The sequence below is a fragment of the Ischnura elegans genome, chromosome 9 (genome assembly GCF_921293095.1).
Source record: "Ischnura elegans chromosome 9, ioIscEleg1.1, whole genome shotgun sequence".
In the NCBI taxonomy this organism is placed as follows: Eukaryota; Metazoa; Arthropoda; class Insecta; order Odonata; family Coenagrionidae; genus Ischnura; species Ischnura elegans.
This window is the reverse complement of record NC_060254.1, coordinates 48,212,789-48,231,091: the sequence shown is the minus strand read 5'-3', so window position 1 is coordinate 48,231,091 and position 18,303 is coordinate 48,212,789.

Below are 18,303 nucleotides of genomic sequence, written 5' to 3'. Positions count from 1 at the left end.
AAGATGCAACGGGCGTACAGACAATATTACACAAACGTTGAGCGAATTGGGCTAGGAGCGAGTAGAGATTTGAGGTTTAGATTGCTTGAACAATTGAGAAATGAGAATATATATCTTTAAGAGCGAAACGTAGAACATCATATTAGAACCTCACTCTATTTCCAAGTCCGACAGAAACGTTAAATTAGGAGAGATATTGTACCAAATGGATAGGTATGGCAATGTATTTTTTCCCTGAATAATAAAGGTTTTAGTAAATGCTTGTGGAAATTTAGTTTGAGAATTTCTTCTTTATTTGTAAAGGGCTGGTGTATAAACATGCCTCGCTAGACGCTTTTTGAGGCGGCTTACTGGGTACTGTGTACATGTAGATGAACCTTTACGTCCAGGGTTAGACAGTACAGTGGAAGGACAAGTGGGAGAAAGGGATATGTGGAGCAGCATACTCCAGAGAAGGACCTGGCGGGTAGAATAGGTAGTTGGGGGGAGTGATGAGGCACAATAATTATGTGAGAAATGTATTTGTGGAATAATGTGAAGGGAAATTCTACCGGGGATGGCTAGATACGACGGTTGCCGAGAAAGTAATGCACCATATTTTTTCTATTCTTTGCACATAATTGGAATTGCACACACGAAAGAATGATATTTTAACTACACACCCTATTATTCCACGAAATCACCGTCCCGTTCTAAGGCCTTCCTCCAACGCGAAACAAGGGCGTGTATGCCCTTTGGCACAATCCTTGTTTTAGACCCCAATCACTGCAAATCTTGGGGCACCGCCGAGTCGTCATCTGATGCCCTCGTCCTCTGAGCCCAGCAAAAAACCGTTCTCCTATTGACAGCAGATACTCCGTAGACTTTGGGAAATTTTTTTTTAATATTCCCCACAGTTTCTTTCTCTGAAGTGAGAATTTCAATGACGGCAGGCTGCTTGCAACGTACATCACTTACAGACATAATTTTGAAACGGTCCCGCAGCTATGCTTACTGTTGCAGGAGCTAGAAATTTTGGAGGGGCATCAATGAAACTACAGATAATGCATACGTAACGTTTCGAATTTGCTCCATTGCTGTCGGCTATGAAAAAATTGTGGTGCATTATTTCCAGGGAAACCTTCGTACTCGGGGCTGATTAAGAAGGGCAGATAAGAAATGACATCAGGGAACTGAAAGAACTAGTTTCGGAAAGTTCGAGATGGAGGTCTGCAGTTTTGCCATCTCAGATTGCGGTACTATAGATTAATAAAATTTGACGATAACTTTTGATGATGAGAAAAATTTCCGACTAAATTAACATAAAAGATAATTATTTTTCAAGGCTAGCGAGCGAAAACATAACCTATCACACCGGTTCAATTAGAAGATCACCGATCAAATAATCATTTTTCCGAGATATTGATTATTAAATTTGGTGATTCAATCAAAGTAGGATTTATAAAGTTCTTCCTTCGTATCATCTGTGGTAAAAACAATGACAATAAATGTCTTATGTTCAATTTCTTTTAAAAACTGTGTAGGATGGAGAAAGAAAAATTATGAACCGTCTGATTTTTCAGTCTCCCTTATTGTAATTATGTCGTTCTCATCTCATTTCGAGTGAATATAACTTCGGTTTGAGTATGTACAAGCCATTTCATCTCAAGCAAAAGCATGTTAAAAATTCTTCATTACTTCGACTATGACTAAATCCAATTTAACATATCGAAGTAGACTACTAAAGTAATAGATGTAAAACAATATTTCGCCACAAACATCGACAAAGAAGAGTCCTCAAAGTGCAAATAGGCTTTATGATATGAATAATGGTTGTGAAGAAGAAATACCTTTACCTCCTGTTCTTAGGGAGAAAAAAAATAAAATTTTGGTTCAGCATTGAACCATCATCAAAAATAAATTGGAAAAGAATGGTAATATTATTCTTTGCCTGCGAAGTTAAACCAACAGCTGTCGCGTATCATACATGCATATGGATCGATTCCTGCTGAGTTCAAAGTTTAAAAGCTTCAATTTAATGAACAATCGAATCAAATCGATCTCGTCCTTAATAGATTCTTATTCTATTCGAAGGGCTTCTCAGCAGCTGTACATGTATACGACTCGAGCCTAAACCTCGATTGCCATTAAAGCCTAATTATACGTAATGACCAAGACGTGTTTTTTTTATAGATATATAATTAATGATTCAGTTTTAATGGTATTTATTGTTAATCGTTACTCTTTTATGAATCTTTCACTGTCTATTGTCGCTTTTGCATGAAAAAATGGTAACGTTAGCGATGAATATACAATAATGAAGTATTTTTGCACAGGTTCTCCTTTGAGGAAACCCAGCTCTCTCATTCTCTAATAGTAATAAAATCAGTTTTTTACATCCTTTTGTTGAAAGCAATAAATTTACTTTACTTTGCCAGGCTTGCTAAATCACACTATATACCTGTGCCTCAACCGGCCTTATTTGGTGACAGATTATTCGCTTCTTCAAATTTCAGGGTAAAAAGAGACAGTCTGTCTTAATTATAAGATGTATAATGATATGGAGAAGTTAGGAGTGGAATCAATCGAAATGTGGTGCCATCGAAGAATGATGAAGATAATATGGATCGACCGTGCAAGTAACGAGTATGTGCTAAGAAGTGTGGGAGAGAAAAGAAGTCTTTTAAAAACTTAAAAAGAAGACGGAACAACTGAGTTGACCACATTTTGATATATCATGGCCTGATGAATACAACCGTAGGACAGGTGGAAGGGAGGAAGGGCAAGGGACGGCCCCGAGTGAGTCACATAGGACAGGTTATAAAGGGTGTAAAAGAGAAGAAATACGTTGCTATGAAAAGACTAACGGATAGGTGAGAGTAGTGGAGATCATTCAAGCCAATCTTGGGATTGTTTACTAATGGTGATTATGATGATGATGATAATGATATGATCAATATTATCCCCTGAAAATTCCAAGACGAAGGCAAAATTTTTAAGCGTGTAATGCGTCACCAAAAAAGATCGATCATGCCTCCTATTAAGAACTACGCTGACTGTTTCGATTGATCGAGATATCGAGCAAACCTCATCCACAGAGCGTGCCCTTCCCCCTTTTACTCTGCCAACCCCATCCCACAACTCCAGTCTAATGAGACACTCCCCCACTAAGAATTGTCCCCTCGACTTCCTCCTTCCGACCAACCCCTCAGAGCTGCCTTTCCAAAGCACTTCAACCCCTTCCCACCCCACTCCACTCCACCATTTATTATTTCCGCGACCCTCATCCCCCTGACCCCTATACCTCCTTTCAACCATCCACATGCACAACAACCTCTCACCCCACACCTCCGTACCACACACCCCCCCTTTTTCAGCCCATCTCATCCAGGGTTGCCAACCCCTCAAAGGCGAAAGCGCTAATAAGTCGGCGCCTCCATGGAATATCTGTTTTAGCAGATAAAGCGCGGGTAGGTACAAAGAGATAGCGGGGAGTCGGCCTCCCATGGGACAACGCCATTCCGTTCGCTGCCCCCAGCACGTTCGGTCTAATGATGTGGGCTGGGTAAATATCCACGGGGTGGGTAAACATCCGAGATGGGGGCATTGATGATTTTACAGTGCACGAAGCATCATTATATCGCTATGTGTAAAACAATGAGCATGATTATAACGCCATTGTGCACAGGGTGATTTAAAGGTTGGAGTCAGTTTCCAATAAGTCAAATTCTATACTTTTCCTATAGTAGGAGCTACAGAACTGCGAGGCACGTTAAAAAATAATCTATCCTGAGAAAATAAATGATCCCTTTTCCTTGGTCATTGTTTTGCTGTGAGGTGACCCCTAATTTAAAATACTAGTTATTATTTTATTTTGTATGGTCAAGCTACACTATTTTTGAATAATATTTTGTTTCCTTTTCATTAAAGCTAATTCTGCATAGAAATTAGATTATTGCAGGTACATGAATTTGTTGATGGTAATTATCACCCAATAATCTCCTGCATAATACATTTCTAATATTAAGAATGACCTCTTTGAATGACTTTCTATTCGTCGAAGTGGGTAATAATAAATACCTTGTGTCATTTTTGTCGATCGTTTCAAGATATCACGCAGCTGTGTGCCTTATGCTGATTGAATTCACATATATTTAAACGAGCACTTGCTCATTTTATCATTCTGTACTTTCCACATTAGAGTGCCAATCAGGGTCTTATTTTATCTTATTGAAAAATTATTTTTGGTAAAAATAATATTATTTGGAGGGAATATATTCAAAACAATAAAAAGTTATGGCAATTTTTCACGCAATTTATTTAGTTAAGCCTGAAACAATCGAGTTTATGGAATATATTCATTTCACTCCCCGACCCAAATAACCATTGGTTCACCCCTGAAATAGACTATGGATTATCTTCAGATGGACTGATCTCTCCATTCCTTTGAAATGAAAGGGAATATCAGGCATGAAATTCAGGTCTGACTAAAAAAAAGTCACTTCGACTCAGCTAACTCAGCTGCCATTACCGCTAAATGCTATATGTACGAAATGCAAAGAAATAAGTGCGAGCAATAATTATCAACTCATAAATACCCGTTTAACCCTTTCCAACCCAGAGCTACTTTTGGGAGAATTCAAATATAAAGATTTTTCATCATGAAAACTTGAAAATTTTGCACTCAATCATAAATATCGTGGTAGCTAAGTCATTTTTAATTACAATTAACACCACAAAATAATGCGTAGTTTAGATATTTCCTGAATAGAGTAGAACATTTACATATTTTTGATGCTGCTTAGAAGCAACATTGGGTTATAATGGGTTAATTCGTTATTTTGGCAATCATCCCGAGTAAACACTATGTATTGCATGAACTCTGTTTCTATATTATTTATATCTTATCTTACATCCATGTACAGTATTTACTATGAGTCAAATAATCTGGATATTCTATATTATTAGCCCCGCTTCAGCGCGCTGTCGTGTTTTACGATCCACCCAGTTCTTCAAACCACCTCTGCAACCACTCAAAGGGGCTTGCGGATATTTTTTCTTCAGCGAAGACCCCGTGCTGGTGTGATACGAAGTGAAGAGCTTTTGCGTGTGTCAAGAACGTGTCGATAGTCTTGCCTTTTTAAGCTGGGGAGATTTTTCGTCCCCTTGATGAACAAGCGCGGGAAATTTATCCTCTCCCACCCCGCTTCTGGTGAGGAAATGGCTTCCGGAAAGAGTCTGGTAATGATAGCGTCAATATTTAGATGATAGGGATAAGGTTAATTTCTATGGGGCGGACTTGATTCAAGCAAATTTTAAGATGAATTTGGGTGTACACTGGTTAAAAATTTTAATCACACTTCATCAAAAGCGAATCCATCTTTCTTTGAGAACGAATGAAATAGTTATTTCAAATTGAATCGTACACTTAAAACAAAAGATGTTTTACGTGTTTCACATAATTCCTAGTATATTTAAAAATAACTCTGACAAAATTTACTTAGTAATCAAGTCCTCTAGAAGGATATTAAAAATTATCGGTAAAAATCTCTACATATTCCCTCCTACACAAAATATTATATGCGAAAAGAACTTTATAATAATTAATTGTACAATTTCCTCATGTACTCATTCAAATAATTGAATGAATGAGGAATAAGCCATATCTTCTCTCTAGCAATGCAATTTCTACCGGGACTTCAAAAGAATCGAGCATCCGCTTGTAAGAAACGTTTCTTGGAAAGACAATCGAGGAAACCTCATAGAGTCCGGATGCTAATACTGTAGGAAAACATCCTAGATAAAACCGTATACATTTATGCAAGTCTCTCTGTCTCTGTAGGCTATATTGGTGTATTTAGAGCATGAATTTAAGGCGATAACCTTATACCTTCGTTGAGTAAGAGACAAAAGTAATGCAATCAAAAATAGAAGTATGCTAAAAGCGAGGAACCCTGAGGCTAAACAACGCTAAATAGGAATTACGACTATTTAAACCAAGTTATTATAAATAAAATTATCAAATAATGCATTTGCCAAGAGAAACCATAGTTTCAGTCTCATGACCTATATCATAGTAATTCCTGTGCTATTTTTGTTAGCGTGATTGCCCTTCTTCGATTCTCAATCGAGACATCAAGGGTTTGAGTTCAAATACGCAAAAGCAACTGCTAATTAAAGGTGTATTTGGAATTATTAGGTGTATATTTTCCCCATACAATCATTCATAAAATTGAATTAAGGAGCAATACGTCATCCTTACCCTTCTTCTGTACTGCATTTGATACTAATACTTTTAAAAAACTAGGGTACCCGTTCTTAAGATACGTTCTCCGGAAAGACAATCCAGGAAACCACATCGTGTCCGGATGCTAATACCGCAGGAGAACATCCTAGATAAACCCGTTTGTATGTTTGCATGTCCCATTCTCTCTCTCTCTAGGCTAGATTGGTGTAATTAGAGCACGTAGCGTGTAGTCATTTTGTGGGGAAAATATATTCCGGCATCCCACCGACATCAATCATGTAAGTACCTAGGTACTAGCGGCACAGCGGGCAGACGAGAGCGCAGAGGGATTTAGACTCTACGTTCTGGGCACTGCAAATCCTCCTCATACTCCTTGGCGTGGCGATGCATAAAACATATGGAGTGGCTTTTCGCGAGAATACTACGAAAACGAGTGGGTTCGGATGCTGGGATAGACGTGGGGAAGTCCGGACTGAAGTGCCCAGCGGCGAAAGGGGGTAGGGATAGTTCGGGCCTCTACGGGTAAGGGGGCAGATTTTAGCGGAGAGTGTGGGTAGGGTCAGCCAGTCATCCCGGACTAAAGTGCATCCCAGATATCAAGAGCACTCGCATCTTCCCCTGTCCTTTCCTCCGAACTCCCAACTTTTTTTTTCCACCCATCCCACAGTTCGCTTTGTCCTCAACGTAAACCCCATACCCCTTTACAGATAGGAAGCCTCCCTCTCCTCCACTTAGTAACCTCTCCATATGTACACTACCACTCCTCCAGCCCAGCTCCCAATATCTCCACAGCGAACTCCCACATTCGTATATGTCTGTCCGCCTGTGTGTGCGTGTGTTATTTCCTTGTTCCGCCGCAATCACTTTAAGTGGCGTTTTGTGCCTTCCCTTTCGATGTCGTAGCTGCGGTAACGACCCCCGCGCACCATTGTGGAACCGGGGACGAATGAATTCACGAGAGAGGAGGCTCAAATCCCCCCCTCCCCTGGTACTCCCTCCACCTCTTACCCCCTTCTCTCAAGGACTTTCCACGGTTGGTTAATTAATTGGCGGCAGAAAGGGCGAGTACGTGGGTGTGCTCGAATGAATGTGTGCGTGTGTGACGAGTGTGCGTGTGTGTCCTCGACGGGAGATGAGGTTGGTGGTTTTCCTCTGGAGCTGGGTGGGGAGAGAGAAGAGATGCTGCTGCAGTCTGCCAATGTTGGTCGGTCATTCGTGCGGCTCCAGCGGCGCGGCAGTGCCATGGGATTTCCCGGTTACATCCCTCAAGTTTTCTTCGCTACTTTTCCTCTCATAGAAAAATAAAAGGACTGATGAGATGAAGTGATTGTTTTCCTTTTCGAAGGACCGGAGGAGCTGCATTCTTCAAAGGCGACCACTCAGTCGTGTAGTTACAAAGTTATTTTCATGGGATTTTCTCGTTGAATTCCTCATATTCTTAAATACTCATATTCTTCATCTCATTCTTATATTCCTCATATTCTTATGGCGAGGAAGGATCATAATTATAAGATTAAGGCTCCCAGGAAGCTGTCAAATAGACTACAATTTACCTTCATACATCAGGGGATAGAGGATTGGAATGATTTACCGGAGGAAATTTTTTTGAGTCCTTCCCAACCAACGCCAAGATATTTATCAATAGGTAAAATAAAATTGAATTCTGAGGGATTTTCTAAACGTTTATTTGTTCTTAGTATATTATTGTGTAAAAATGAATTTTGAGGGCTATTTAAATGTAGACAGGCATTGTTTTTTGCTATGGTGCTATGTATATGGAGACATGTATTGTGTAAAAACTGTTTTTGAGGGCTTTTTAACATTTTTTTGTACTTTGTTTTGTATTTCGGTTTTTGTATATTTTTGTGTGTGATGTAACCTACCAACCAAGCCGGTACTTTGCATTTTATATTTTTGTCTTTATGGACTTCCTGATTTTATTTTACCACCCGACTTCATGGTCGACTTGTAACAATTTATTTAATGATAATAATATACTTTGTTATATTGTCGAACAATAGGTCGGTAGACTATGTTACTTATGGTATCATTAAATGTTATTTCTCCGACCTTTTCTCTTCCCGACCTTATTTCCCTTCAATAGACCGAAGGAGCAACATTCTTCAAAGCTAGTTGTGTGGCTACACAGGCATAGTTGGATTTAGGGGGGCGGCAAGGGGCACATGACCCATTAAGACGCCTAAAAAATAGATGAGATTTTTAATGCAGTTATCATCATGCTTGTTTTATTTTGCGTATTACTGAGCCTCAATCATTTAATTTAATATTAATAACTTTCAAATCAATATGAAGAGAACATTTTCTACAGTAATTGCAGTATCTTGTTTTCAATCTCAAATAGGATGAGAGGATCTGTCAGAACCTTATATTAGAAAGAAATTCTGGATCCGCCCTTGTACACAGGTAGCTTCATGGGATTTCCCGGTAGCTTCCCTCCAATTTCTTCGCTACTTCTCTTTCGACTTCTTTCTATCATTAAAAAATACGAATATATGCTACGCTATTGATGATATGAAGTGATTGTTTCCCTTCCAAAGACCAAAGAAGCTGCATTCTCCAAAGGTGGCCGTTTAGTAGTTCAACTGCAGACGCAGTTTCATGGGATTTTCGGTTTTATAACTCTTTCGGTTTTATAAGTCTTTTTCGACACCTTGCTCTCTTGTCGAAAATTAAGTAGGTACGCTACGTTCCTGATGAAATAGAAAGATGGCATATCTCTTCAAAAGACCGGAGGAGCTGCGGTTTGCAACATTGGACACTCAGTCGTGTAGCTCCAGCGGCAGTTTCATTGGGCTACCCGTATTCACGCCTATGTAAGAGTATATGGCAAAACTGCGATGCCTGACCTCCATGGGATGAGAATAAACGGTAGTAGTTAATGCAATTTCTAAGATTTTGGGTCCTTGATCAAATGACGTCTATATTGCCTTCATTCTGCCGTCATATTGCCGTCTCAACACTTCTGTGGAATTTTGCCGTTTTGTTGACTGAAATGTCAACGAAACTGTCGCCTACCTTGGCCAACGGACGCGATGAGAACACGAAAAAATGTAGAGATTGGCAGTAGTAAATTTCCACGCAATTTTTATGACGACCGACCCACTTTCGACAGAGTGTTTTGGATCGCTACCGTGTCAGGAACTGCATTACTACCGACTTTTCGATGTCCGACTCGGCCACCATCTCCAGGGCTATGAATGAAGGGCTACGAGTGACGATGGCTGAGTCGGAAACGTCGACAGTAATGCAGTTTCTAACCCGGTGTCGATTCAAAAGCTCTTCACGCTGTCTATTCGCTGGGAAAGCACCGAATATTTCCCATTTTTGACACCTTGACAATCACACTAAGCGACGAAACCAAGTCGGTCAACGTTAAAATCTTGTGGAAATTTACTACTACCTTTCATAGTAATCCCACGAAGTTTTTCACCAAATATTATATTCTAGTATTCCATGATTCGTTATTCTGGCGTAACTATCCACCAGATGATGACATTCCACATCGAAATTTTGGTCATACCGTGTTAAATTTACGTTAATTTAAGTTTTTTTAAAGATTTAATTATACTAGTATTCCAACATACAAAGAGGCTATTATTTCTATACATTAAACGTGGTATCTCCAGGATATGCTGCTTCTATATTTTCATTACTTTAGTACGCTAATTTTATTCGACACATGACTAATCTTGACACCTTTTATCGTTCCTTGACACCGTGCTTACCAAAATCCCTGATAGATATGCGCGCGATACTGTAAAATTCGATTGCAGTGGAGTCCAGGCCCGAGCGCGCGAATCACAAAGGGAATTCAGCCCGAAGGTTGTTTTGGATAGGTGAGGGTAGAGCTCCTTCTAAAAACCTTACGGATAAGACGAGAATACTTGGTAGGCCACATCATGCGACATTATGGCCTGATGAAAACATTCGTACAGGGACAGGTGGAAGGAAAGAAGGACAACGGACAGCCGCGAATGAGTTACATAGAATAGGCGATAAAGGATGTAAAAGTGAAGAAGTACGTCCCTACGGAAAGCTATCGGATATGAGAGAAGAGTCGATCAGTTACTAAGCGCTCTACCCACTAGTGGGGATGAGGTTAGTGTTGTGGCTCGACTGCTGGCTTTCCACTCCGTAGGTTTAGGTTCAAATACCATCAGTGGTAAAGAGCATTTAGAGATTGCCCGATCCCTGCTTGAATGTCGTGTGGAGGACATTTCAAGCGCATCACTCCGTCCATCGGATGGGACGTCAAGCCGTGGTCCCCATGGTGCCTTTCGTTAAGAGCAGGCTAATGCAGATACCATTTTTCTCTCTGCCCTTCCTTCCATACCCTCCTATATGGCGCAAATGATCGCACCAGTCGATAGCCTCCTCAAAATGCCATACCATGCCAACAAACTTGCATCCCAAACTTTCCTAGTAAACTTTGTCGCAATGGACGATGAATTGAGGGCACAATTAAGAAGTTGAAAATAAATGTTAAATCCCGTTTATTAGCACTAGTACTGACAAGGAGACTTCGCCAAAGTGATGCTCGGGATCTGGATGCGGATGTTATTTTCTAAAAAAAAGGCACAATTCGAAGTTTCTTTTTAAATCCATAACTTGATATTAAATTTAAAATATCGCGAAGTAACTAAATAAAACGAATGGGGATATAATGTAACAGTGATTTCAAAAATTATAAGAGAGAAAAAATATTGCCGACCGCCACGGCCGTAGTTCATAAGTAGCCCTTACTGAAGGGACCTCATGCTGCGCGAAATCTTTACATGCAAATATCTCTCGAACCCGGGCCTATGTGGAAGAAAGCCGTTACACTTTTTCAACCTTACCTATATAGTTTTAGAAAATAACATCCGAATCCAGATCCCGAACATCACTTTGGCGATGTCTCCTCGTGAGTATATCAAGGAAAATTCACGATCTTACCTTCAGGAGACTAGGAGTGGAGCCGCAGAGTGGGCACGTGTGTCGGAGCGGCCCAAACCTCAAATGGTTTCATTTACCAATTTGAATTTATTATCAAATGTGATAGATTTTGAAAAAGACAGATACTTGTGTGTTTCCTCATTGCGGTCCCATTAACCATTTCTCGAGATATTTTCGGCGGGAATAACGACGGCCAAAACCCTTATCGGAGGTAATTTGATGACATCACGAGGTCATATTTAGCGTATCCTCGCTTGTCCGCTACTCCTTGGCCTCTCTGAATCGTCCTAAGATGTAATGAACCGAAAGTATGACTACGTCACTAGCTCATGAAAAATTGGCGATAGCATTCCCGTTTTTTTCATTTGAAACTTATGGCGCAGTGAACGTACCAGGAAAATTTATCTTTCGCTCTCACTTATCTTTCACCTCAATTCACCAATTATTTTACTGAATTGCCTATTTTTGCATGAAAGAATGTCCCAATTACTAACTTGCCAATAATTCCACTGGCTTGAGCAACTCTTTCACCCCTCACGCAATTATTGACAACTTATATTTAAAACTATTTTTATAAATATAATTCTTAAACCTCAATTTTTTATTGTTTTTCCTAAGGGGTGTTTATTAGCCTTAACAAAATAAAGCCTCGGTATTGCTGATGTCACTTTTGATTCTAGGGTAATAAGAGCCTTTTACAAAAATTTATACTTTTAAAAAATAAATAAAATCCTTAAAACAGAAATTTTGATTTTTTTGCTACGGGGTAGTTATTATCATTGGTACACTAAAAGTGCCTAATGTGGTCGTGTTAATTTTAAAGTTCAAGGTTATGCGAGCCTTGCACTTTATTTTAATGTAAATCGTTGGGGCTTCCAAGAAATCGGAGTTACAGATGATTTTCAGCTTCAAATCTAGACATAAATCTATATAACACATTCAGCTCTCACTGCCAAATAAGTTAACTTGCAGCAATTTAGTCTGAAGTCCTGTGTTCCCATTAATTTTGAATCGTCTATGAAGCACTTACCAGCCAACCGTTTCACAGGACTCGGCAACTCCCTCATTCCTTAAAAATTTCCCTGCAATTCCTTCCCATTCCAGCTTTTTTAGCCTATCCTTCCAAAGCCTGTCTTGCTAATGTATTTTTTTTCGAGTTTAGGGTAAGATAAGTCTTGCATAAAATTTTCTTGTCAATATATTTATTCATTTATCTCAATTACCCCCGAAAACAGCACAATGTGCCCTTTACATCGGGAGTTTAAACAATCAACAACAAAAGACTATCACACACACACCCATGTTCTGGAAGCGGCTACCTATCCACGCGGGAATCGAAACCGCGACCTTCGGTATGGTAGGCAAGGACTTATTCCCACCGCCGTCGAGGCCGACAAATCGATGTGGTTTCACCGAATTCTGAGTTAGAGCTTCAATGACTGGACAGAATTCTATATAACATATTTAGCTCTTTTTGCCAAATGCATCAGCTATCAGAAATGTAGTCATAAGTCCTTAGTTACAACTCATTTTGCCTAGTTTCTGAAGCCATTACCTGCCTACAAGTCTCAGCAACTTAAAACTCAATTATTGATTTTGTTCACTATAGATTAGTTTTAACCTTTGAAAACTAAAAGCGTCTTTCAGGATCATGTCACTGATAAGTTTAGGGTAAGATGAGTCTTGCACTAAATGCTTGTGTAAAACGATGGAGTGTAAACAAATCGGAGTCACATCTTCTTTTCAAGCTAAAATAACTATACTGAATTATTTATAACGTATTCAGCTTTGTCTGTCAAATAAGTCAGCTTGCAGAAATGTAGTCAGAAGTCCTATGTTCAAACTCATTTTACATCATTCCTGAACCCAACCTTTCGACCATTCTCGGAAGCTCCCCTTCCCTTAAAAATTTCCCTGTAATTCCTTCCCATCCCACCTTTCTTTAACCTTCCTTCCCAACGTATGCTGAATCATGTTTATCTATAAATTTAGAGTAAGATGAGTCTTGTACGAAATCTTCACGTAAATCAATGCAGGTTAAAAATTTCGGAACTACAGCTTCATTGACAGGACGGAATTCAATATAACATATTCAGCTCTTTCTGTCAAATAAGTTAGCTTGCAGAAATGTAGTCAGAAGTCCTGTGTTCAAACTCATTTTGCGTAGTCTGTGAAGCCATAACCTGTCAATCGTTCTACAGGTCTCGGCAACTTTCCCATCTCTTACAATTTTCTCTACAATTCCATTCCTTTCCATCTTTTTTAACCTTACATCATGGTTCCCTTTTCGTATCCCCTCCTCTTAACATTCCAGCTATTCTCCCTCCATCTCCCCCCTTAGTGTATGCAACCCCTTCCAGCATTTTTTTCCCACCCCCTCCATTCCCTTTCCCTCCACAGCACACCCCTTCCTTTTCCCAGGGTTCCTCTCGACCCCTGATGATTTCCCCTCTCACACCCTTTTCAGCAAGTTAAAAAAAACCGTCCCTCCACACAGCCCGATTCTTTATTTTTTTATTTTTAGTGAGAGAGAGGGCATTTTTTTATAATGATCTTCTCCCTGGTCGATTCATTAACCGTGCGGCTCATTAATATACGGCTGTCGGCGATTCTTCGGTACAATGAAGAAGGGACAGGGGTGCCGGGAGGGAGGAGGAGTTTGAGGGGAGGGGTGTGGAGGGGGGAGAGGGGAGGGCGTGGGAGTAGGTGGGATGGACATGAGGAGGTTTTGCATGGGATGTGAGGAGTGAAGTAAAGGAAAAGAAGGAAAGCTAGTGCATATCGATGGCTAAGTTCTGACGACACGTATCTAAAAAATAGCAACTTTTCAGGAGAGCATAAAAACGATTAATTATTTTACTTGTGCACTGAAATTAAAAACCAAAAGTTCATAAAACTGAAAAAGAAGCATTCATTTGCAAACATATAGTTGATTTTTGCTTGTATTTTATTATTTTAATGTTATTACACTTTGTTTAAGATCATAGGCGGATCTAGGGGGAGGGCACGGGGGCACGTATCCCCCCAGACCCTTAAAAAATATGCAAGATTTTTAATACGTTGCCATTATCATTGGGATCGCTTTTTATTACGAGGTATCCTTGAGTCCCCCCCAGGACAAAATCCTGGACACGGCTATGCTTGTGCCCCCCCAGAAAGAAATCCTGGATCCGCCCCTGATACCTCTCTCAAACCGGCCGATTTTGAGATACGTGTTGTTAAAACTTAGCCATCGATATATGAAAAAGATAGTTGCGGAGGATAAACTCAAAAAATTGACTGTGCACATCGTACAGCTGTAACACACTCAGAGATTCTAACCCGAAGGTTGGCGAGGGTAGAGTTCTCCTAGCCATAAGCCCATTTTGGATTGGATGGGATGTGAAGGTACGTCATATTCTAAAGGTTTCACTATAAGTACGGGACCAAAATCAGAGACTTTCTCATTTCCAACCATTATTTTACATTTAAATATTATATTAGTTTAAATTTTGGTAAGCAGTTTGCCCTTTTGAGCAACTACATTATTTGTGTTCACGCTATTATGGTTCATTATTTATGTTCCATCATGTTGAGGTAATAATAGATAAATTTTTTATGTCGTATCAAATCCGGCTTGGTGTATAACTCCATTTGGCTATTCATAGGTAAGGAAAGAAAGGAATATGAACATATAATAGAAAAAAGACGAGGACAACGGTGCTGTGGTAAATAAAAAAGGCAGAAATCGCATATATATATATATATACATATTCACTCTACAAATAGACTAAAAAATGTAAATTTTGTCATTTTTTATTATCATCGACGTGCCTGCAAACTTCATCATTATTAATTTTCTTCTTAGAGGTTTCCTTGTTCTGAACAATGAATTCATATTTTTTAAAATCTTTTCTATCTTTAAATTAAAGGAGTCCCGCACAACCAGCAATTTTTCATCGCGTCTAAATTGTTTAAAGCTAAACTTATCATTCAAAATGTTCCATAATGTATAATATGGAATCTCGGCCTCATTTTCCTGCACATCCACAAATATCGCCTTCATTATTTAATTTACTACAAGGATTATTTTTTAATATTAATAATAATAATAATAAAATGCCTTTATTCGGGCGAGGTTGAGACTGGAAAGTCCCCTCTTCCACCTAACCCCTCGATAACGTCAATGCAAGCATATTATAAAATATTAGACAAACGTTTACAGTACCAAGAATATACAATATACACTGTTTGTGAAATGTCAAAAAATATAAACAACTATATGTGAAATTTTTGTGTAAAAAAGATTAAAGTTGGTGGGAAAAAACATGAGGATAAGGGTGTAATATCCTTCAGCGAAAAAACCCACTGCAGGAAAACGCCCACACAAGAAGGGGGTCGTGAAAAACCTGCGAAAACCTACTGAGTGAAAGCTAATGTCATGTTACATGCAAAATACAACATAGTTCATGAGATACATAGGATACACAAATATTACACAAGCAATTAAGATATAAAATATAACATGTATATATATACAAGCATTCAGTGATGCATATCACTTTGTCGCAGGTGCTGCTCAGTGTCATGTATACCTACTTGTTGAGGCTTTACTCTGATTAAAGCCCTGGATTCTTCGCTGATTAGACCATCAGTCTACCCGCTTAACCATTACTATAACCCATCAGTGCTTTTTTCACTTTTCTTCGATCCACGTCTTGAGGGGACAATACCAAGTATACACTCTGTATATTTCTGCCATTTCTGCAACAGTGGTAAGTGGGTGGTTGCATATACTCAGGATACCTCTCAAAATATATTAGGTACTATCAATTTTGCCGGAAAATTCTCACCTCGTAACCCTTCCACCCCTCTGAATGACATAGTCTCGGAGGTCTTCCACCGGGTGAGTTTCTACATAAATTTGATGGTTTTACGATAATTAGATTACCAGTGAGAGAGTAACTCACACGGTGGAATACAAGAGAGCACTTCATTCAATTCAAGAGCCAGCAAAGCATCAGATCATTCTAGTGCCAGCCATGATAAGGCATTTTGCCACTATTTGCTGCATTCAAAAGACGAGGCACAAATTTAATGTGCGTGCTGCCTCCATTGGTTTTACTATCTCCTTAATGACGAGTCAACCGTTAAATAAACAATTTTTTTATTTACATAGAACACTAAATGCTGTAGAATATGTACCACTTCACCAGGAGTGATTAAATTTATATTGTTTAGAAGTGAAACTAACTCAAAATTACAAATGAAGCAAGTGCTAAATGAACAAGGTCCGTCGAGGGGTCATCAGGGTACCAATTAAGACGCCAACAAAAGGTTTTAGTTACTCTCGGTTTACTCGTCCATTCCGTACAACATACCAACCTAGACTCTCCCCAATTCTCGAGTGCGCTTCACTGCTGCTCCACGTCACCACGCGACTTCCCCGTCGGCCATCGCTCATTCATCGTCTCTTAGTCACCTCATAAATAGGTGACTTGAGTTTACCTCCTGACCATGCAATGACAATGCTCGGCGGGTAGGTAGAATTGGGGAAAGAGCTAATAAAGCGGTATGGAACAGGCAAGGAACGGGTTAGGTGGAATGGGAAATGAGACGAAAGGTGCCAAGTCAATGGGTACACTTACAAAATATTATAAACGAACCTGTTTACATGTGCTTAAATTCGGAGTCTATAAATAGTCACTTTTAACGTTTTTAGGCGAAAACCGAAGGCCGATATATCGGGATCTTGAGCGACCAAGGGTTAAAATTATCAAATTTGAGATAAATTCAAATTTTGACAACGATCTTCTATCTGGACTCTGAAAATGTGTGCTTAACCCCAGAAAAACAAAGTCTATGTTATCCGGTACCTCAGAACTACTCAAACATGTTGACTTTGATGTTTTTCCCAAGATTATTGTTAATGGTGCTGAAATATCATATGCAAACTGCGTTCACATCTTGGGGTCATATCGATGCCTAATTTGTCTTGGCAAAACCATGTTTCAGATAAAAAGTAATAAAAACTTTTTCCCTCTCACACTCACAAGCAACTTGTATCCTCGTCAGTATTTACCCATACTAATTATTGCTGTCTTGTGTATCATGACCTATTTGAAGAGATTAACACCCTAATTCAACGGCAATTAAATATGTGTGCCAGGTTCATTTATGATCTTAAAAAAGATGAACATATATCCCTTTATTTCTCCAAGTTATGATGGATTAGAAGTAAAACATAGAGGGAATACATGCTTGCCTCCTTTTTATGTAAACTTTTCAACTGTATACAACCTGAATACACAATTAAATTATTTCAATCTAAAAAGAGAAATCGAAATATTGCAACTTGAATGTCACCATATTTTTTAATTGTCCCACTACATCGAACCACTACATTTGATTGATCCTTTTCTGTTGTTGGGACAAGATTATGGAATAGTACTACTGAACTAATCAAAAATTCCAAATCACTGATGCCGTTCAAAAATATACTGTTCAATAAAATGCCATTACAATAAAAATGTAATTTTACCAATATCTTTGTATTTTCTGTTACTATTATTGTATCTTTTATTGTATCCAAATTTTCTGTTTACTCGAGCTCTAACACTAATGTATACCTTCGTATGCTCTTAGTGGACCAAGGTTCCAAGAGCAATAAACATTTATTTATCTCTATATTTAAATTATCAAGATGATAACATAAATATGAAGCAAGTGATCCATCACCAATAGAGAGCGATGGAGTGGGAGGCAAGCGACCTCTTAAGACTTTTAGGAGGTTTACTCCAACGAGCGAGGTGGCGCAGCCGGGAATCGGTGGGTATTAAAACTAGCGAACGCGAGTGATGGGTGTAAGGGAGTTGGGCTTGGATATACGAGCCGCTGATGCTGAGAGGGAGCATTGGCTTCCGTAAGTGTATTATAGTATGGGGGAGGGGTTTCGGTTGCAAAATGGATGCCTGAGGAGATTAAGTTACGTATACAAAATAAGGCTGCAGGAGAGCAGTAGAACGATTCGAGCGACACCTTGAAGAACGCGGTTACTTTTCACCTAATTTAAAGTAACTTATTTAAGCATTAGTAAGAGAGAGTAAGAGAGTAGTTAAGAGTAAATTCTGTTGAAAGATCTC